Source organism: Lissotriton vulgaris, chromosome 8, assembly GCF_964263255.1.
Source record: "Lissotriton vulgaris chromosome 8, aLisVul1.2, whole genome shotgun sequence".
NCBI classification, from domain to species: Eukaryota; Metazoa; Chordata; class Amphibia; order Caudata; family Salamandridae; genus Lissotriton; species Lissotriton vulgaris.
Genome location: NC_141696.1, coordinates 1,394,805,948 through 1,394,829,408, shown reverse-complemented (window position 1 = coordinate 1,394,829,408; position 23,461 = coordinate 1,394,805,948). Strand labels below are relative to the sequence as shown.

General features: G+C 52.7%; 1 protein-coding gene across 2 annotated transcripts in view; it reads right to left on the bottom strand.

Annotated features, from left to right (window-relative positions):
* Window positions 1-23,461, bottom strand: part of LOC147698808 (E3 ubiquitin-protein ligase TTC3-like) — a 1,930,429-nt gene that overhangs the window by 117,286 nt on the left and 1,789,682 nt on the right. The gene's annotated exons all lie outside the window — the stretch shown is intronic.

The following is a 23,461-nucleotide window of genomic DNA, read 5'->3' as shown; positions in this document are numbered from 1 at the left end:
TTCAAATATGGTCCCAAGGTTATATGTGTGAGAAGTTGGCCCGATATGCAGTGTTCACTATTCTAGTGACCACTATGCATCGGTCCAAACGACCCTTATGGTGATTGGTTTTAAGTCAACCTTAGACCAGCTATCCTAGTAGCGTGGATACGAGCAGTCTTCGGGCTAAACTCTAGAGGGCGTGTTAAGCCAGCTGTTATACCATCACATACCCCTTGAACACCAAGTGAAAGGACACCACACAAGTGTTATGAAAATAAACAGTGTTATTTATTAGAATCACAACAGCCCTGGACTCTTTATGAGGACAGGGTACTAAGCACAGAACAAAACTCTTAGGAAAATACTTCAAGTGCACAATTAATACAAGTGCCCGAGGGCACGGAAAGTTTACTGGTCTCGGGCGGACCCGATAAGGCAAGTCGGAAGCGAGGGACTCGGGACCCTTAAGTAAGGAGGCTATGCGGGCACCGAAATGCCGAAGTTACCTAGCCACAAGGGCTGCGGCTGCACAAGTCTTACAGGCGTCGGGGGTCTTCGCTGACGAGCCAGGAGCAGGAAGGAAGGAGTTGCTGGCCGGCGACCAGTGGAGAATAGTTAGTAGAGATCCAAGCCTGGATCAGAGATAGATGACACCTGAAAGCAGAGGGGACCAAGTTCGTACTACTGGCCAGTAGTTAGAGGGTACCAGGAGGGCACCGGATGATCGTCACCTCGACTAGGTGAGTGGACGACGCTAGGCTCTGCAGTCTCACGGACCAGGAGGCGTTGTCCGCGACCAGGATGGAGGTGCGAGCTGTCCCACGAAGTTTGATGCTGTCGGCGTCGCTGGGCCCAGGATTGGGGCAACAAGCCTTGGCAGATTTCAGGGACACGTGGTGGGCCTAAAATGGCGTCTTGAGTGGACCAGGAGGGTCCGGGGTGCTCCTCTCGTAAAAAGGAGCAAAAGGCTAGTCTGGAGCAACCAGACCAGCAACGTTGATTGTCGTTCGTCGTCAAAGAGTCACAAGCCAGCGGCTAGTGATCGTACAACGTGCTGAACAGCAAAGCAGAAGGGCCCCACGCAGATTGTGGAGATGCTGGGAGGCTGCACTTCGGTGCTGGAGCTGCTCAGGGTCGGGGCTTCTCGGACCCCAGAGCACTCACCAGAGGATTCCTTCGGTGGTCGTGCTGGTTAAGAAAGCGTGCAGGTTTTGATGATGGCCGGTCATTTGAGGTCTCGTCGCACCCACAGATCTCAGCTGAGCTGACGATGTGGGTAGAGGTCAGAGGTGCCAGGGAAGCCGGTTCTCGTCGAGCTGGGTCGTCGGATTCCTGAGGAAGGACTTGCAGCAAACCGCAGAGTTCTTAGATGGTGCCTGCGGACCCAGGGTGACTACTCCTTAGCCACAAGGGAGAAATCTTAAGAAGAGTCTCGAAGTCCTTTCGTAGAAAGTATTCTTGATTCAAAGATGATCTAATTTGGAAGGGTCCCCGCTCCGGCCTTTATCCTAAAGAAAGGGGTGGGTACCTGACTAGGTCCTGCCCTAGGGGTGGGACCAGGAAGGGGGGTAGTTACACCCCTCTCCCCTGCCGGACTTTCCCCAGGTCAGGGGCCGCGCGCCCCTGGAACTGGTTCTAGCTGGCAGATGCGTAGTGAGCACCGGGGTGCCACTCCGCAGTCACCTTCCTGTAAAGCCCTGCCTACCCAGGATACACAAAACCCTGTCTGGGATGGTGCGAACACCGCCCCGGACAGGAAACCCTTTGTCCAAGCTCTCCTCGCTGGAAGGACTCCCAGCAGCAGGAGGTCAGACTCGTGTCTGTGGTGGCAGCGTCCATTTTGTGGAGCTGAGGCTTCAGTTAACTTTAACCGGGGTTCACAGTTACTTACATGTCGTGTCCCTCTGGAAGGGCGGAATGCTAACCTCGTCGCCAGCATTGGTGAGGGGGCAGCATCCCGATTCGTATGACACCTTACTCGACATGTCTTGATAACGCGATACCGAAGTTACCGATATGGTACGCGTTATCATGGAACAGCCATTGGGTCTTGGTTCCGCAAGCTGCAACCGGGCTCGGCTCGTGCCAGAGCCCAATTCACACGATTCCACGCACTCTGCCTTCAGGATTGTCAAGGTCTGCCATAGGAGTGACTGATAGGAACTCGGGTGTCCATTTTAGGGTTAGATATAGGAATACTATACCTACAGCAACGAGCGAGTACGCCACGTTGCCCCAGCTGTCGCGCAGCCAGTTGTGTCAGATTTAGATGGCCATACAGGCGTGGCATAATACATGCTTCAGCCCCTGGTAGGCCCTGGGTACACCGATGCCCTGAGTTACAGGGTCTGACAGGGTGGCCCAGTTCCAATTGGGTAATGCACCTAAGGTACACACATCAATTTAGTGAGAGAACAGCTAGGCTGTGGGTCTGATTAGCAGGCCCACAGCCTGAGAAAGTCGTAAACCAGTGAAACAAAAGCAAAAAGTCTGGGTGATCATAGGATTGCAGACCCTACTCTCCCACAATATGTATCTGGATCAATATGGCCTCTGGATCATGTAGACACCCATCTGGCACACAACACAACTATCCATAGATGGGAATTTCAATTGACTGGGCTATGTGGGGAAAAAGAGGCTTTATGAGACTATGTACTATTAGACACCTCCCTAAGGAACAAGTTACTTACCTTCACTAATGCCTTATCTGGAAGAGACTATACCTAGCCACAGATTCCTTACTTTAAAATTTCCCAGGTGTCAAACTGGATCCAGAAGTTTTTTCATTAGCAGGGTTCCTGCAAGCCGGTAGGTGGCGTTGTTTGGCTCCGCGTTCATTGTGCACGCTGGAAATGAGATTTGCGGCACCTATATAGGCACACCCCAAGCATGCCCTACATCAGTTTCTTTTCACGACTTTTCACACCAGATGGGCAGAGCTATGATGAACTCTGATGACTGGTGTGGAAAACTAGGGTCTTGAAAGGGAGCAGTCCTGTACCCTAGAAATCCATTTGCAGATCATGGAGGATGGGTGGTTGGTTAAGAAATCTGTGTCTAGATATAGTCTCCACCCGATAAGGCATTACTGAATGTAAGTAACTTGTCATCTGATAGAGACTTCTCATTGCAGGTTTGTTAGATTTGGGGGTCTCTGGTTGGCACAGGTAGGTCCTTGTGACAAGCAGGGACCCTCTCCTCTAGTCAGGACAAGGGGATTATACTCCTAAAATAACCCCTGTTCACCCTCTAGCCTGCGTGGCGTGAGCAGACAAAGCTTATTTCAGAGGTGTGGTAAGTAAAGCATTTGTGACCACATACAGTAACCCAGTGACAACACTACAAATGGACACCACACAGGTTTTTTTTATAAAAAATAAGTAGACTTTATATAGAGTTACCACAAGACCATAAACGACAAAAACACACACTAGGATTACTTTAAGATGGTAGATTTAAGCTTAGTTCAGTTCAGTTCTTAGATGCAACACTCTGCGTCAATGTACTTTAAGTTGCGTTGCGCTTCCACAACAAGCAATGTCGCAGCGATGGGAATGCAGCAAAGTTCAGATACAAAGAAATAAAGACGTGAAGATCTTCCAGATGCGGCACGCTTCTCGGGGATGCGACTCTCGGTTCGATGCGTGGACTACAGCGGCGACATCCAAGATGCGACGGCAGCAGCTCCGACGGCGGCGCGCTTCTTGAGGATGCGAGGTGCTCTTGATCGATGTGGTGCAATGCGACAGTTCCAGCGGCGACAACCTCCTATGGAGTTGCGACGGCAGGTACAGCGACAGCGACATGCTCCGACCTCGTTGCGAGATTCTTCTCCTGATGCGGTGCAGCGCGACAGCTCCAGCGGCGACACCCTCCTTCTTCGGATTTGCGACGGCAGCAGCAGTGACACGCTTCCTCTTCGTTGCGGCACGCTTCTCTCCGATGCGGTGCAGTGCGACTCCTTCTTTCCTTTCACAGTGCAGAGCAGAAACAGAGGCCCCACAGGAGGTGGAGCCAGCATTGTGGAGGGAAAGCACAGCCCTGGAGCACTTTCTTGACATGATTTTTTTCTCTTCTTTCACGGTGCAGGGCATAGACATCAGACGCACCACAAAGGGGTGGAGCCAGCACTGTGGGGGGCGGGCACAGTCCTATTCAGGTCCCAGGTGCAACTCCTCCCTCCCATCTAGATGCAGATCTCTCTATTCACCACTGGGCTGACTCATTCTGTCTCATGGAATCCCCCAGCCCTGTCACTCAAACTCCAGACAAGGAATACACAACCTAGCAGAGGCAGGCTTGAAAGTTTAGGCAAGAAAATACCTACTTTCTAAAAATGGTATTTTCAAACATAGAATGATAAAACCAACTTCACTAAAAGATGTATTTTATTGTTCTGAGTTCAGGCATACTAAACTCGAATTTCTACCATGTTCTCGGAGTCTTTTAGGATTATAGCACAAGTTACTTACCTTCGGTAATGATATATCTGTAAGAAACAGTAGTTAGTGTTAGATTCCTTACCTTAGAATATCCCCAGGCGTCAGACTGGATCCAGAAAGTTTTGCGTAGCAGTACCCCTGCGCGTCGGTAGGCGTCGTCTGCGGCTCCGCGTACGTTATCGGCGTGGTTGGCGCCGGGATGCCGTCGCCGGAGTACTTAAACGCCGCCCTCGCGCGCGGATGTCAGTTCTTATACACAGCTTTTCCGCGCCAGGAACGCAGAGCCATGATAAAAACCAACACTGAAGCCATAAAAACTAGGGCCCTCAAAGGGAAATACCTTAACCCTAGATGTCGGTTCGCAGAATGGGGAGGATGGGTGGGGCGGTAAGGAATCTAACACTAACTACTGTTTCTTACAGATATATCGTTATCGAAAGTAAGTAACTTGTGCATCTGAAAGAAACAGGTTAGTGTTAGATTCTTTACCTTAGACTAGATACCCCAGCAATACCAACCCCGGTGGTGGGTCTGCGAACCAAGATCACACCAGAAAGTCCTGGAGAACGGAACGGTCGAAAAAGCCGTCTCTCCGGACTTGGCTGTCCAGGCAGTAGTGTCTAGCAAACGTGTGCAGCGAGGCCCACGTAACTGCCTGTCAGATGTCCTGCAAGGGGACTCCCCGACCCAGGGCAGTGGCAGCCGCGGCGGCCCGAGTGGAATGGGCCCTCAGCCCAACAGGAGGCTTCTTTTTAGCCAATTAATAACAAGCCTTAATGCACAAAACGACCCATCGGGAAATGGTTCATTTGTGCACTGCCCTTCCCTTCTTAGCGGCCACGTAACCAACAAAGAGCTGGTTGTCAACTCGGAACTGGCGTGTGCGGTCCAGATAGAATGAGAGGGCACGTTTTGGGTCCAGACGGTGGAGCCTCTCTTCTTCTTTCGAGGGATGCGGAGGCGGAAAGAAGGTGGGCAAGGTGATGGACTGCCCGATGTGAAAGGCTGTGACTACCTTGGGCAGAAAAGAGGGACGTGTTCTCAAAACAACTTTGTCCGGATGGACAGAAAGGAAAGGAGGCTGAGAGAATAGAGCCTGGAGCTCACTCACTCTCCTGGCAGAGGTGATGGCAACCAGGAATGCAGTCTTAAGGGTTAGAAGGCGAAGAGGGCGATTGTGAAGTGGCTCGAAAGGAGCACACATGAAGTAGGTTAGAACCAGGTTCAAGTCCCACTGAGGCATCACGAAAGGAACAGGAGGCAACATGTGAGTGATGCCCTTCAAGAACCTATTTACAATAGGGGACTTGAAAACAGAAGGCTGATCAGAAAGCCTTAAGAAGGCAGAGATAGCAGAGAGGTACCCTTTGAGGGTGCCCAGAACAGAGCCATGCTGGGCAAGAGAAAGAAGAAAGAGGAGAACCTTTGAAAGGCGGTGTGATATCGCCCCACGGGTCGCGAGACCCTTACTCACCCGCCACGACTATCACCCCTCCGAGGCTCTCCGTATCCAGGCACACAATCAGAATCCACCACAACAGCGTCCGTGACAACAGGAACCCTGCCCCTCTCTCTGTTACAGGATCCAATCCGGAGCGACGACGGACCGGAAGGACTTCCCCGTGACCCCGGAAGTCCCGCCTCCCTGCCGACGGCCGGATACAGAAAAGACGGAAGAGGAGAAGTAGAAGGCGTCGGAGTATCGTGGCAGGAGATTTCGGCTGAAGCTGTGACAGAAGGAGAAGACGGGAATGGAGACTTCGAGGAGTGGTCCGAAGACTGGTGGAGTCCCACGGAGGGGGCTGAAGAGCGGCCGTAACTCGGAGGAGAGTTACGGCGGAGCGCGTGAGTACCAGCTACCTTTAAAGCACGCTAGGTGCTCGGTGTAAATAGTGCGGCCCCCCCTTGTATAAATACTCCCGCTATCCTAGGCACGTCACTTGTAGCTCTTGGACACCTTGTATAAAATAGCACTTGACACTGTATAAATAGCACAACCCCCCCCCCACCTTCCTGTGCACCTCTTATACTTTACCTTCCCTTATCCGTCCCGTCCCTTCCTCACGATCGTTTCTACTCCTCTCACTCCCGGTTAACGGTGACGGTATCGGACCTCTGGTCCCAGTGAGACTAACTGCTCCTCTCTCTCTTATTGCCTTCCGAGGTGCCTCCCGACCATCCCGAGACGTCTGCACCCAAGACCCGGAACCCCACTGGACCCCCACAACATCAGGAGGAGCAAGGAAAAAGCTACACATCCCGTGTTGGGTGTCATACGTTGGATTTTCTCTCTCATTACCATACTGCTCAGTGTACAATAAAAAAACTATAGCCCACTATATCCGGCCTCCTCGCCTGCTTTTCCAGTCCGCCGACCGCCTACGATCACATCTGGTGTCAGAAGCGGGATCACCTGGAGGCATGGAGGCCGTGATGAAGAGGATGGCGGAATCCCAAGAACAACTGGGGAAGTTAATGGAGCGGTCTCTAAAGACCCCTGAGGACGACCGTGGCCAACTCCACGATGTATTGAAAGGACAGGGAGACACCCACGAGCAAGCTATGGGGAAATTGACCGATGTCCTGGGTCATCAGAGGCCCATGACCTCCCTGCCTTCCATGGTTCTTCAGAAATATGTGCCGGGGGAAGACCCGGACTTCTTTTTTACAAATTTCGAGCGGCTAGCACAGGCCGCCTCCTGGCCTGTTGACCGTTGGGGTCATTATCTGGGCCCCTTGCTGACCAGCGACCTACAGGCTGCGTATCAACAGGCCAACATACAGGGTAACAATCCGTATGCTGATATCAAGAAGTGTATTCTTGAAAGGCTGAGCATCGATGACGAAACATACCGTGTAAGGTTACGCCAAGCAAAGGAAGGGCCCCAAGAAACCCCCAGAGCCCTTTCATTCAGGATCAAAGACTTAACCAATAGGTGGCTGAGACCCGATGCATCCACCAAGGAGGAAATCCTCGAGAAAATATATTTTGAACAATTCCTGACGTCTTTGCATCCAGGCACTCAAAGATGGGTGCGCCAGCATGCCTGTATTACCCTAGACGCGGCAGTGGAAATTGCAAGTGCCTACAGCCGCGCCCAGGAGGTACAGCGAGGCAAAGAGGAACACCCACATAAACCACACCCCCCCACAGGCGTCCGGCCTCACCGTCCACCTGTACCGAGAAGACCGGAGACGACCCCTCTGTTCCCCCCCTCCTGTTTTGCAACGACCTATCACCCCCAGACCTCAATGTAGCTGTGGGGGTTTTGGTCACATCGCTAGGGTGTGCCCTCACAAAGAAGAGCCGATGGAGGTAGGCCTTGCCCGGAACTATGTATGCTCAATTCCCGGGGCAACACCACCCCCATTCCGTTGTCCGGTGAACTTTGATGGACAAACCCTCATGGCCCTGACAGACACCGGGTGTCGACAGAGCGTCCTCAGACCTCAGGACTTGAGTCACCCTGTTAGTCCTTCGTCCAGCATGGTCGCCATTCAATGTGTCCATGGCGATACGAAGAAATACCCAACCACCCAAGTACATGTCCAGCACCTCAAGGATCCCGGAACCACCCTCACTGTAGGACTCATACCCGCTCTTCCTGAGCAAGCTATATTGGGGAGCGACTATCCCGGATTACCAGGACTTCTACAGGACACCACCGAGTCCCTGACCCAATGGTGGGAAGAAGCACCCTTTCCTCAGGGGTTGTCCTCCCCTATGTTGGTGCACAAACCCCATAAAACAAAAACACAAAAGAAGAAGGAAAAGAGAGAACACACCGGTGTGTTCCCCGTGATCCCGGACGAACACCCTTGGCAGACCGACCGAGAATTCAGGGCAGCACAGCAGGAAGATCCTGTTCTACAGGAGGCTTGGGAAAGGGCGTTAGACAACGAGGATCCCCTTACCATAGGTCCCTACTTCTTCAAGAAAAATGGGTTACTGTACCGCAAGGGAGGGACCCAGCAAAAACCCCAGCTTCTGGTCCCTGGTCCCTTTCGAGAGAAAGTCCTGTTCCTTGCCCATAGCCACCTCCTGGGGGGCCATTTTGGCGATGAAAAGACAAGCCAAACGATCTTAGACAAGTTCTACTGGCCTGGGATATACCAACACATCAAGACGTATTGTAGAGAGTGCCCGGTGTGTCAGAAACATAGCAGATATTGACCCCCTAGGGCACCCCTACAACCCCTTCCTGTTATTTTTTTTGTTTTGGAAAACCTTTATTGATCGAAGCAAAGTACACCGCTATTCAGCCGTACATCCCGGAGGCCAGGCAGCATCTTGTCGCAGGTCAGAAACAAGTACAAAAAACAAGGCACAGAAGTAGTCAGGTTTAATTTTAAAAAGAAGAATAATAAAATAACAATAAGTGAAAACCAAGTCAAGAAGAGAATAGTTAGACTAAAGTAAAGGAAAGAACAAGGAAAGAAAGAGAAAAGAAAAGCAAGGCTGAGGGCCATAAGGATATTCTAGGCACATATCACGGGGAGGGGCAGGGTACGCACCTCTCACAAGCAACCAGTTGCATAACAAAAAGGATGGACGGGGAGTAGCAGTTCAGGATACAACACATGGAATCTGGGGAAGGGGGAGCTACGGGGAAAGGCAGGCCTCAGGTTGCGTCATCTCAGGGGTGCACATATATCTCCCCTATATGAGTTCCACGCTCCCCAGACCAACCCCCACATCTTGGGCCTGCCCCTGGCCAAGTAAACAGTCTTCTCACGGAGCATGCACCAATCCATGTTGGTTTCCCACAGGCCTACGGTGGGGGAAGTTGAAGCACCCCACTTCTGAGCAATGTCTCTTTTGGCTATCATATTGCCCAGGGTGACCCAACGGGTCTGAGCCACATTATAGTCATTCGGGCCCCACACATTAAGAAGGCAACGCCGGGCCTCTGCATGCAGAGTCACCCCGGTCACCTCCCTCATAACCTCATGTACACGTCCCCAATAGGAGGCAATCGTGGGGCACTCCCAAAGTATATGCATAAAGGTGGCCAGCACGCCACAACCCCGCCTGCACAACCCATCCTGGGAGAGTCCCATACGAATCAGTCGTGGGCCCGTAACGTAAACCCTGTGGAGTATTTTCAGCTGAACAAGTCTTAGCCTGGCCGAGATCGCCACCTCATTAGGGGAGGAGACCGCAGACTGCCATTCCTCATCGTCCATCTCTACCCCATCATTCACCCAAAGGTCTCTCAGTTTCACCAGTAGGTCGATCCGCACATTAATACGCTTTTTATAAATCAAGGAGATGGCGCTATCCGGCATATGGCCGTCCAGCACCCTATCCTCCAATGGGGACGATTCTGGCACTTTCTCTCCCTCGGGCATGCACGAAGTGAGAGCATGGCGGAGCTGCGCATAACGGAAGTATTCAGAGTCACCTAATTGGAACTCGTCCTGCAGAGCCACAAAGGATTTAACCTCCCCCCCGAGCCATCTTGTCTACAACCCTAGAAATACCGATTAGATCCCACCTGTCGAACCCTTTGGAGTGCCACAGTTTCCCAAGCAGGTCAGAATCATATAGGGGAGTTGCCATGGTGAGCTTACCCTGCCAATCCAAAGTTTTAGTCACCGCCCTCCACAAGTGTACCGCCGTCTTAGTGGGTCCAGTAAGTTTACGATCCAGAGATCTAGAATACAACGCCCTATAATAGTTCCCATCGTTCATGAGCCAGCGATCCATGGCGTATCCCGGATTGAGCACAGGACCATAGAACCCGTGGTTGATTGCAGCCAGCTGGGAGGCCCAGTAATAACGACGTATGTCCGGCAGTGCAATGCCGCCATCGTACCACGGTATAGTCAATTTGACAATGGAGATCCGCGGTCTACCATCCCACAACAGGGCACGCTGCAGACTCTCGACCTCCCCAAAATATTTGGCTGGCACTGGGTCTTGTGTGTTCTGGAGCGCATAAAGGAACCAAGGCAGGGACATCATTTTAAACAATGCCGCCCGACCCAACAGGGATATCGGTAATCTTTTCCAGCCCTCCACGTCTCGCCGGAGCCGAGCCAGAGGAGGGAGCAGGTTATGAGTGTAACGGGTACGGGCATCCTTTGAAATATATATGCCCAGGTATTTGAATCCCTGCTGCGAAACCTGTATAGCACAACCGCGAGGAAGGCGCGGAGTGTCGCCACACAGGACATAAAGGGAGGACTTGGACCAGTTAATAACCAGGCCCGAGTAGCCCCCAAAGGTGCCCAGTATATCAAAGGCCACAATCAAAGATCGGCCGGGAGAGGTAAGGTATAAGAGGATGTCGTCGGCATAGAGCGACACTCGATCTTCAAAACCCGGCGACCACCTAATGCCTGCTACGTCGGGATGCACCCGGATCCACGCCGCCAGCGGCTCAAGAGCCAGGGCAAACAGGAGAGGCGACAGCAGGCAACCCTGTCTAGTGCCCCTGCGCAAGGCAAACGAGGCAGACAAGCGTCCATTCACCGTCACATTAGCAAGCGGGGAGGAATAGAGGAGTCGGACCCAGCTGATGTACTCAGGCCCAAACCCGAACTTAGCAAGCACGGCCCAGAGGTAATTCCACTCAAGCGAGTCGAACGCCATTGTTGCATCAAGGGAGGCAAGCACTGTAGGTTCTGCTAGCAAATGCGCCCTCGCCATGACCGCGTGGAGCCTGCGAAGATTAAGGGCCGTGTTACAATGTGGGATGAACCCGGACTGGTCCGGGTGAACCAGGTCCGAAATCACGCCCAGGAGTCGGTTGGCCAGGAGTTTAGCCAAGATCTTCGGCTCTGCGTTCAGCAGGGAGATTGGACGATACGACCGGCATAGGTCTCGAGGTTTCCCTTCCTTGTGGATGACCACAATAGTGGCCAAACGGTGGTCAAGCGGGAGCTCACCGGTCTCGCGAGCCTCCAGGAACATATCACGCAGGGGTGCAGCAACTGTATCAGCCTTGAGCTTGTACAGCTCCACCGGGATACCATTGGGTCCCGGCGCTTTCCCGGAGCGCAGCGACCTGATTGCCAATGCCACCTCATCCACCGTCAAGCCCCGGTCCATATCCTCCCGCTCAGCATCCGACAGGCAAGGGAGTTCGATCTCTTCCAGAAAAGAGGCAGAGTCAGACACAGATAGGGCAGAGACAGATGTATAGACCGTCTCAAAGTAGTCCGCGAACGCAGCAGCAATCGCGGCAGGGTCAGTGACAACCAGGCCATCATCGCCCAAGACCTCCGGCACAACTCGGGATGCCAATTCTTTCTTGTCCAGCCAGGCAAGGAGCTTACCCGCCTTGTCACTGGCGTCGTAGATCCTGCCCAGCTGTTCCCTGCTCTTCGCCTTAGCTGCGTCAGTAGCAGTGGCCCTGTATTCCGACTGCTTCAGGGCAAGAGCATGGAGCAGATCCGGAGTCGGCCCTAGGGCAAGTTGGGAATTCAGATCATCCATATCCAACTCCAGCCGAACCATGTCTTCATCCCGTCTCCTGCGCGCGTCGGCTATCAAGGAGAAGGCTTCTCCTCTAAGAACAGTCTTAAAGGCCTCCCAGAGAGAGACGGCCGAGGTGACTGAGCCCGAGTTTTCAGCGAAATACAGTTCAATGGATTTCACTAGGAGGTCACGGGTCTTGGGATTGCGAAAATACCAAGGGTTAATGGGTGCAACCCTCGACGCAGCCACGACATTAAAATCGAAAGACACCCAAACTGGGGAGTGGTCGGAGATACCCCTGGCCATGAGGCGAGCGCTAGAGACCGACTGCGCCTGGGCCGCGGGGGTCAGGACATAGTCAATACGCGAAAGGCTACCATGAGCCCCCGAGTGAAAAGTGTATTGTCTCTGGGCGGGGTGCAGGAGTCGCCAACAATCAACCATACCCATGGTGTCGAGGAAGTCAGGGAGCCAGGACTGTGCATTACGTAGATCTCTGGATGGGAAACGATCAAGATCCCCTGAAACCACTGAGTTGAAATCCCCACCCAGAATCAGCAATCCCTCCGGAAGACCCAAAATGGCGCCCCCAAGGTCCCGAAAAGTGGATGTTTGCAGTCCCGGAGGGACATAAACCGAAACCAAAACCAAAGTACGACCCTCCTATCGGCCCACCACTGCAACGTATCTGCCCCTATCATCAACTATTGTAGACTCCACCTCCAGGGGAAGTGACATGCGCACCATAATGCCCACCCCTCGGGACCCCGTAGAGAACCCGGAATGGGCCACCATTTTGAATCCCCTTCTGTTCAATGCTTTACAAGTGTTACCAACAAGATGGGTTTCCTGTAATAGAACGACATCAGGGGCACAGCGTTTAATCAATTGCAGAACAACCCCACGTTTAATGCGATCCCCCAACCCATTAACATTCCAACTCAGCAAATTCAATGATTTACCCCCCATCGTCATGGAAGTCCCACCCCCTCAACCCTCCCGGGAATGCAGCCCAAGTACCAAGAACATAAGGACAATCAAACTCCAGCCTTAAAGAGAATAGAAAAAATAGAACAAAGAAGAAACACACGTCCCAACTGCCCCCCACCCTGCACCCCTGCATTAGACTAGAAGCCACCCCAACTAGCAGTGTGCCTGTCGCCCCTAAAACTACCCTACAAGAAGCCCCTAGAGGAGAATAGAGACATCCTATCCCCCCCGTTACCCTCCATATCAAAAGTGCAAATAGAGATAGAAAAATAAACATCAAAGAAGGTTGATGCCAACCACGGCAACCCCCCCCCCCCCGAATAAAGTCACGGGTGAATTGTTCATTCCCTGGAACCTGAACCTCCTGCCGCATCTTCCGCCTGTTCATCCGGTTTGGCACGACGTTGAGGCAAAGTGTCCAGGCAGTCCCCTGCCGCATCCGGGATATCGAAAAACAGAGTCCGGGCACCATGCTCGATGCGGAGCTTAGCAGGATAGAGCATGGAGTAACGCATCCCCAACTCCCGAAGCCGTCGTTTCACACCAACAAAACTTTGACGGCGTTTCTGGACGGCCTGCGTAAAGTCAGGGAAAAAGTTAATGTCTGAGTTCTGAAACCGCAGCGGGCCAGCGCTCCTCGATGCCTGTAGAATGGCGTCCCGATCCCGGTAATTAAAAAGTCTGCCAATGATGGGGCGAGGGGATGCGCCCGATTTCGGTGGGCCACCCGGGATCCTGTGCACCCTCTCGACCGAAAAGAATTTGCTCAATCCTCCCGGCGCCAGTTTATTGACCACCAAGTCCTCTACGAACAGTTCCGCTGACTCATCCTCGGCCTTCTCCGGAACTCCCGTGATGCGGACATTCTGGCGCCGTGCCCGTCCCTCGAAATCATCGAGCCGGCGCGCCAACTGTCCATTTGCCATCTTCAGATCTCGGACCTCAGTTTGTATGTCCGACATGTCATTAGTAAGACTCGACGTTTTGAGGTCCAGCGACTTCACCTTGTCGTTTGTTTTGCCAAGATCCGCCCTAATGAGGTTCAGTTCAATCTTTAGGGTATCCACTTTGCTGGACAGCGCCTCATGTAGACTGAGCATTTCAGATTTCACCCCAGCAATGGCGTCCATCACGTCGCGCAGTGTAAATTCAGGGTCTTCCGGGGACACGTCCCGCTGCGAGTCTTTAGTTCGACCTGCCATAGCCGGAGATCCCTTGGATTGGGAGAATCTTTCGGGGATGGTTGATTGGGACTGAGGCAGTTTCCTACTAGCCCTCGGTGGTTTTCCTTTGTCCTGGTCCCCTTTGCCCGCCATGTCGGGGCGCAATGGCCGGGTGAATCAGGAGGAGGGGCAGGCACCGGGTACACCTCCAGCACACAAAGAAGGCAACAACGAGCGTCCCAAAGTCAAACAGGGGGGCCGGCACAACAACGACCGCCCGGTCCAGCAGGCCAAGTGAAGCGAGCACGGCAGGTCTGCACTGGGTGTCTAGAGACAGGCCCCTCTCGGTCCCAACAATGCAAGCCAATGGCGCAGCTATTGTCCGCCGATGTCACGTCGGCATAACTCGGTCCAGGAAGTTCGGATTTTCAATCCGGGAACGGGTGCCGCCTCAGCACCGGCTCAGCTGTTGGTTCCCACCACCGTGGGACAGGATAGATGACAGGATACTTGCGCAGGATCAGGAGGTCTGCGGAGCTCCGAGCTCACGCGGCCATCTTGTGCGCCCGCGAAGCTCCTCCCATCCCCCCCTTCCCGTTATTAAAGTCTCGTTCAGCAGAGTGGGGATGGACATTATAGGGCCCCTGTTACCCTCACGCAGTGGCTGTCGCTACGCCCTGGTTATAGTGGACTACGCCACACGCTTCCCTGAAGCCCTACCTTTGCGACAGTCCACTACCCAGAACATCGCCAAAGCCCTCATCTCTGTATTCACTAGGGTGGGGTTCCCCCGGGAAATTCTGACTGATCAGGGTACTCCTTTTGTCTCTGCTCTGATGAAACAGGTATGCTCCCAACTAGGGATTAAACTGATCAGAACCTCAGCGTATGTTATGTGTTATGTTAAAAAATTTGTACCGCGCACGTACACCGAGACGGTTTCTTGGCGCTCATAACAGACATAACAAACTGAGGCAGGGAGCATTACTCAAAGGCCAACTTAAAAAGGTGAGTTTTCAGGGTTTTTCAGAACAATTCGTAGGTGGGGCAGTGACGAAAGGAAGCAGGGAGGGAATTCCAAAAAGTGGGGCCTAGAAAAGAAAACCGGAGGCCACCGTGTTTTTTTCGGCGGATCAGTGGAATGCAGAGGAGATTGTCGGCAGAAGATCGAAGGTTGCGGGATGGAAGGTATCGCTTGAGTTTGGAAGAAATGAACTCAGGGGCGTGGTTGTGAAGGGATTTGAATAAGGTGCAACCGAGTTTAAAGGAGCACCGTTTGGCCACAGGGAGCCAATGAAGGCTCTTCAGAAGAGGGGAAGCATGCTGATGTTTGGGTTGACGAAACACCAGGCGAGCAGCCTGGTTCTGAATTAGCTGGAGTTTTTGAAGCTGGTAGGCGGGAATCCCCGCATACAGGATGTTAGAGAAGTCAACCCTGGAGATGACCAAGGCCAAGATGGTTAGAATGAGTGCCTCTCTGGTTAAGAATCTGCAGATCTTGCGAATCCTGCGCAGCTGGAAAAAGCAGGATGATGTGACTGCAGAGATCTGAGGTTTCATAGATAGATCCTCCGAGATGATCACTCCTAGACTTTTCACGGTACTGACTGGGCGAGGGGGGGCGCCAAGGGAAGGTGGCCAGAAGTTATCATCCCAAGGGTTGGTGGGGCCGCCCACCAGGACGAGTTCCGTTTTGGACGGATTCAACTTGAGTTGGCTATGAGCCATCCAGTCAGAAATAAGTAGCATTGTGGTTTGGATGTTAAGACGGGAGGTGGGGGAAGTGTCCAGGGGAAAAATCAGTTGCAGATCATCTGCATAGTTGTATATGGTGGCTGGGGAGTGACGAAGGGATGCCAGGAGTGGTTGCATATATAAATTGAAGAGAAGCGGGGAAAGGGCTGAGCCTTGGGGAACACCACAGGTGAGGGGGGAGAAAGGGGCGGAGAAAGTGGAGAGGTGGACAGCCTGAGAGCGGCCTTGTAAGAAGGATCGAACCCAATCAAGGGCGACCCCACAGATCCCGGCGTTGTTGACACGGTCGATCAAGATGGTGTGATTGACCGTGTCAAAAGCCGCCGACAGATCTAACAAGACAAGAGCCTGAGGGATGTTATTGTCGGCGCCGGTTCTGAGAGTGTCCATTACTGCCGCAATCACCGTCTCTGTGGAATGTAGTGGGCGGAAGCCAGCCTGATGAGGGTCCAGGAAAGAGGAAGTTTCCATAAAGGAGCTGAGGCACTTGGTTACATATGTCTCCAAGATCTTTCCCAGAAAGGGGAGGAGAGAGATGGGTCTATAATTACTCATCACAAGAGGGTCTGCGCTAGGCTTCTTCAAGATGGGTAACACAATGGCCTGCTTAAAAGCCTCAGGAACAACCCCTGATGTCAACGAGGAGTTGAGAAGGGCCAGGGCAGGATCGGGGCAGAGCCTAAAGATTTCTTTAAAGATGTGAGGAGGGCAGCAGTCCCTAGGGGAGCCAGAGCTAACTTTATGGAGAAGACTGTGAAATTCAGTGATAGAAATAGGAGGGAAGGTGTGGAAGTTCTGGGCATTTTCAGAAGGGAGAGGGAAAGAATTAGAGGGAGAGGGTGGGGAGATGTTGTTTTTGATTGTGGAAATCTTGTCTTGGAAAAAGGAGTTGAGCTCATCACACAGAGCCTGGGTGGGAGCAGGCGGGAGGGTGATGCGATCAGGGAGGGAGAGCTCATTGACGATAGAAAAGATGTCCTTAGCTTTTGAAGCCGACTCTAGAATCTTACGTGAAAAGTAAGAAGTTTTAGCCTCAAGAATAGAGGATTTATATTTACTTAGTAGAGTAATGAATTCAGTCTTGAGTACAGGATCGTACTTCTGGCGCCAGCGACGTTCAGCCTGGCGAAGGGCCAGTTTATCAAGTTTAAGCTGGTCCGTGAACCATCGCTGGGCGTCATGGGGGCGGGAGATTTTGATGGACTTTAGAGGGGCTACAACATCGGCAGCTGCCTTCAGCCAGAGCTCAAGAGTGGAGGCTTGGTGGGATACAGATTCAAGAGCAGGGGGAGTTGAGGCTGCCAAGAGAGAATGGAAAGTAGTCATATTGGCGTTTTTCCAATTACGGGCCTTAATGCCAGCAGGGCGCGGAGGACCGGAAAGCTGGGCAGGTTGACAGAAAAAGAGACGAGATAATGGTCGGACCAGGTACAAGGGGTGATCAGAGGAGGCGAAGAGTCAAGATTGGCCAGCCAGACCTGATCGAGTATATGGCCCTTACAATGAGTGGGAGTGGAGATCAACTGCTGATAATTCAGGCTGGTAAGAGTTTCCGTAAACAGTTCTGACAATCGGCTCTCTTGGGGATCAGAAGGCCAATAATTAAAATCACCCAGAAAAAGAATTCTGGAGTGATTTATAAGAAGCTGGGAAAGGAGTTCTCCGACTGAAAGAGCAAAGGAGGGCATATAGGTAGGGGGGTCTGTACATGAGGACACAGACAAGGGAAGTGGAGGGTGAGCGAAGCAGAATAGCAAGGGTTTGAGAGTGAAGGATAGGGGTGCAATCTAGGATGGAAAAGGCGTGTTCTTTGCGGATAATGGCTGCGACCCCACCGCCAGCTTGCCCTCCGGGCCGATTTACATGCAGGATATAGTAGCCGTTGGGAAGAGCGGCTAGGATATCGGGTACAGAGTCTTCTGTCAGCCAGGTGTCTGACAGGAAGAGAATGTCTGCGTTAGTGTCATCTAACAGGTGGAAGATCTCGAGTTGATGTCTCACCATGGAGCGCGTGTTGAGGTAGAGGATCTTAAGGGTAGCGATAGTAGGGGTGGAGGAAGGGGAGTCAACGGGGGCAGGAGAAGGAACAGGGTCAAGCGAGGAAGGGAGCGCCGTGCAAGGGAGGTTAGAAATACCGCAATCCTGAGCCCTCCTGTATGCCTCAGGGGGCAGCAGAACAGGGTGTTGTATTTGTATTTTTTGTATTTGTATGTCGATTTGTAGAGCGCGATTGCTGCCCGGGGGCGTGTAGCATAGGACCGCTGATGTGTAGCGGAGCGTAGGAGCAGGGTGGGCGGCAGCTAGGTGCGGCCCGGCGCGGACGGGCTTGACTTAAGCGCGACTTCGGCGCGAAGTCGGCGCTCCCGCTGCGCTCGTCCGCTGCACTTCCTCCATTCCATTGTTAAATACTGGAGGGGGAGGGAGTACTAGACCGCTAACCTGCGGGGCTTCTGTGCAGGGCGGAAGTGATGTAATGAACACGAAGTGAATACTCCTCGGACTGACCCTCCACACAAACGGCACAAGCCGGGGCGGAACGGGGCCACGAGGGGCGTACCATCCACAAACCGATGGGCTAGTCGAGAGATACAACGCCACGCTGAAACAGACCCTTAAAAAACTGCTGGGGTTAGAAACCAAAAGGTGGGAGGATATGCTACCCCTTGCCATATTTGCCATCCGTTGTACAACCCAGAGCAGCACAGGTTATTCACCCTATGAGCTGCTGTATGGACGACTCCCTCGTACCCTGTTAGACATGGCCCAAGAAGCCTGGGAAGCCGAACCAGACCGTACTCGCCCCCTCCCCGAATACATTAACAACCTAAAAACCCACCTATCCGTAATAAGAGACATAGTTTGACAAAATCTAGAGAATGCACAAAACAAACAGAAAGGGCAATATGATAAAGGCACGAAACCACGAGCCTTCTCCATAGGTGATCTGGTACTGCTAATGTTGCAATCCTCTGACCAAAAGCTCCTAGGGCAGTGGCAGGGCCCTTATACCATCCTTCGTCAGTTGACCCCTGTCACTTACGAATTGGACCTCGATCCCACACGTGGTATCACACAAATATATCACATGAATCATCTAAAGAAATGGGAAGGCCCTCGTCCTGTCCTGTCCGGCTCCTTTGCCCCTGTTCCCCTCTCCTTTACCCCCTGTATAGATCCTGACCTAACCCCACAACAGCATCATGAACTTGAAACGGTCCTATACCCATTGCGACAGGTATTCACATCTTCACCCGGTCATACCACCATTACACAACACGCCATTCAAACGGTACCTGGGAAGGTGGTCCGACAAAGACCTTATAGGGTCCCCGAAGCCCGCAGGGCGGTTATACAGAGAGAAACAGAACAAAGGTTAAAGATGGGTATAATAGAACCATCGGTGAGCGATTGGAACTCCCCGATTGTCCTTGTACCCAAACCTGACGGGTCTGTCAGGTTCTGTATTGACTTCCGCGAAGTCAACAAGATTTCCTCCTTTGACACCTATCCGTTGCCACGTGTCGACAAGATGGTCGAACGCATAGGGAAGGCCCAGTACATCTCCACGCTAGAGCTCTGTAAGGGGTATTGGCAGATACCCCTCAGAGAGGAGGATAGAAAAAAGATGGCGTTTTCCACCCCTGAAGGATTGTACCAATTCCTAGTCCTCCCTTTCGGTCTTCATGGCGCCCCAGCTACATTCCAGCGGGCCATGAATCACATCCTAAGACCCCACACTCTGTATGCAGGCGCTTATCTGGATGATATCGTCATTTACAGTGATAACTGGACTCAACACCTGGAACACCTCCACCAGGTCATCACTTCCCTGCGGTCCTATGGGCTCATCATAAACCCCGCCAAAACCAGACCAAAAGAGATCTTCGTGCATTTCTGGGCCTCTAGGCTATTATAGACGGTTTGTACCAAACTTTTCCGAAAGGGCAGCCCCACTCACAGACCTCTTAAAAAAAATCCACTAAAACTGAAACCATCCTTAGGAATCCCACGCCGTTGTTATGGCAGGCTTTTTCCGATTTAAAAAACGCCCTGACATCCAGTCCCGTGTTAGTGAGTCCTGATTACTCACAGCCCTTCATACTCCAAACAGACGCCTCAGAACAGGGACTAGGGGCGGTGCTGTCACAAAAAGACCCTCATGGGAACGAGAAACCCATTCTCTACCTCAGCAGGAAATTATTCCCGCGAGAAAAGAACTATGCCATGGTAGAAAAGGAAGCCCTGGCCATCAAATGGGCTGTGGAGAGCCTCCGGTACTATTTGGAGGGAAGACACTTAACCATTTATACTGACCACGCTCCCCTAGAGTGGATGGCTCGGAACAAGGGCCACAACGATCCAGTCCTCTGCTGGTTTCTGTCACTCCAACCCTATCACTTCACAACCGTAGATCGAAAAGGTGTGGACCAGGGTAACACAGACTATCTCTCTCGCTACCCTATGTCTCCACTGGGTACAAGGACGACAGCTAGGGGAAGGGAATGTGATATCGCCCCACGGGTCGCGAGACCCTTACTCACCCCGCCACGACTATCACCCCTCCGAGGCTCTCCGTATCCAGGCACACAATCGGAATCCACCACAACAGCGTCCGTGACGACAGGAACCCTGCCCCTCTCTCTGTTACAGGATCCAATCCGGAGCGACGACGGCCGGATACAGAAAAGACAGAAGAGGAGAAGTAGAAGGCTTCGGAGTATCGTGGCAGGAGATTTCGGCTGGAGCTGTGACAGAAGGAGAAGACGGGAGTGGAGACATCGAGGAGTGGTCCGAAGACTGGTGGAGTCCCACGAAGGTGGCTGAAGAGTGGCCGTAACTCGGAGGAGAGTTACGGCGGAGCGCATGAGTACCAGCTACCTTTAAAGCACGCTAGGTGCTCGGTGTAAATAGTACGGCCCCCCCTTGTATAAATACTCCTGCTATCCTAGGCACGTCACTTGTAGTTCTAGGACACCTTGTATAAAATAGCACTTGACACTGTATAAATAGCACAACCCCCCCCCCACCTTCCTGTGCACCTCTTATACTTTACCTTCCCTTATCCGTCCCGTCCCTTCCTCACGATCGTTTCTACTCCTCTCACTCCCGGTTAACGGTGACGGTATCGGACCTCTGGTCCCAGTGAGACTAACGGCTCCTCTCTCTCTTATTGCCCTCCGAGGTGCCTCCCGACCATCCCGAGACGTCTGCACCCAAGACCTGGAACCCCACTGGACCCCCACAACATCAGGAGGAGCAAGGAAAAAGCTACACATCCCGTGTTGGGTGTCATACGTTGGATTTTCTCTCTCATTACCCTACTGCTCAGTGTGCAATAAAAAAACTATAGCCCACTATATCCGGCCTCCTCGCCTGCTTTTCCAGTCCGCCGACCGCCCACGATCACAGGGGGGCAGAAAGGGGATCCACAGCCTTTGCTGTGCACCATGCCACAAATGTGTTCCACCTGCAGGCGTATACCTATTTTGTGGAGGGACGCCTGGCTGCCAGAATCACATCACAGACTTCAGGAGGCATGTCAAATGGCCTCAACTGTCGCCGCTCAATCTCCACACATGGAGGTGGAGGCTGAACAGGTTCGGGTGGAGGACTGTCCCCTGCTGCTGCGACAGAAGGTCCTCCTGAAGAGGCAGATGAATCAAGTGATCGACTGACATGCTGAGTTGCTCGGGATACCAGTATCTTCATGCCCAGTCCGGAGCCACAAGGATGACTTGGGCCCGGTCGCGCCTGATCTTCTACAGCATTCTGGGCAAAAGTGGTATAGGCGGTAAGGCGTACAACAGACTGTGAGAAGTTGGCCTGATATATAGTGCTCACTATTCTAGTGATCACTGTGTATCATACCAAACGACCCTTATTGATGATTGGTTGTAAGTCAACCTTATAGACCAGCTATCCTAGTAGCATGGACAAGAGCAGTCTTTAGGCTAAACTCTAGAGGGCGTGTTAAGCCAGCTGGTATACCATCACATATACCCCTTGAACACCAAGTGAAAGGACACCACACAAGTTGTTATAAAAATAAAGTATATTTATTTATAACAAGTCTACCCTGAACTCTTTATGAGTCAGGGAGCTAAGCACAATACAAAACTCTTATGAAAATACTTCAAGTTGCACAATTTACACAAATGCCCGAGGGGCGCGAAAAACCATATACACTAAAAGTGGAATGCGAAATACTAGCAGGTGAGTAACTCGATCCAGAGGCTTCAGGATCGCTAGGACTACACTACTGAACTCTAAGGTTAGGAGCAGGAGGCTTGGGAGCTCGGGTGCAGAGTGTGCACTCTCACGCGGGATGCGGGACAAAGTCTATGGATACTAGTATTTCGTAAAGTTACAGTTATCGGACGAATCCGACTAGATAGGCTGAAAACGAAAAAGGATCTGGACACTTAGATAGTGAACCTATGTTGGAGCACCGAAATGCTCAGGCTACCTAGCCCAGGGGCTGCGGCTGCATAGGGTTCAAAAGACGTGGGGAATCCTCGTTACAGTCTATGGAGCCTGAAAGAAGAAGTTGCTGGCAGGCGACCAGTGAAGATGTTCGGTGTGATCCAAGGCTGGATCGGTGATGGAGACGACCTGAAAGCAGAGGGGACTCAGTTCTTAATCACTAGCCAGTGATTGTGTGGGCACCAGGATGGCACCGGATGAGGTCACCGCGATCAGGTGAGTGGGCGACGCTGGACTCTGCAGTCACACGGGCCAGGAGGCGTTGTCGGCGGCCAGGATGGAGGTGCGAGCTGTCCCACGAAGGTGTCTGCTGTCGGCGATGCTGGAATCAGGATTGGAGCAACAAGCCTTGGCAAAGGCAAGCCCACGCGGTGGAGTAAAGATGGCTTCTGGAGTGGACCAGGAGAGTCCGGGGTGCTCCTCTTTTGGAAGGGAGCAAGGGCCAGTCTGGAGCAACCAGACCAGCGGTGTAATCGTCGTGGTTCGTCGTCAGGAGGGCCACTAGCTAACGGGCAAGTGACCGGACAATGTGGCAAGCAGCAAAGAGCAGAAGGGCCCCACGCAGATCTCGTGGATGCTGGGGGGGCTGGACTTCGGTGCTGGAGCTGCTCTGGGTTGGGCGTCGTGCAGGTTTTGAAGATGGCCGGTCCCTCAGGTCTCGTCACACCAACGAATCTCAGCTGGGCTGATGATGCAGGTAGAGGTCAGAGATGCCAGGGAATTCGGGTCTCGTCGAGCTGGTCAGTCTTGATCCGGAGGATGGACGTGCAGCAAACCGCGATGTTTAGGTGGTGCCTGCGGGTGCAGGGTGGCTACTCCTTAGCCACAAGGGAGAGTCTTCAGAGAAAGTCAAGAGTTCCTTTCGTGGAAAGTAGTTCAAGATTCAAGATTATCTAATTTGGGAAGGGGGCCCGCTCCTACCTTTATCCTAAGAAAAGGGGCTGGCACGCGACTAGGTCCTGCCCATGGGTGGGACCAGGAGGGGGTGGTTACACCCCTCTCCTTTGTCCGGTCTCTCCCAAGCTCAGGGGCTGGGGTGCCCCTGGAACTGGTTTGAGCCGGCATATGCACAGTGAGCACCGGGGTGCCACTTGCAGTCACCTTCCTCTCAGTCCTGCCTACCTGGGATACACAAAACCCTTTCTGGGATGGAGCTAGCACCGCCCCTGACAGGAAACCCTTTGTCCGAGCTCTCCCCGCTGGAAGGACTCCCAGCA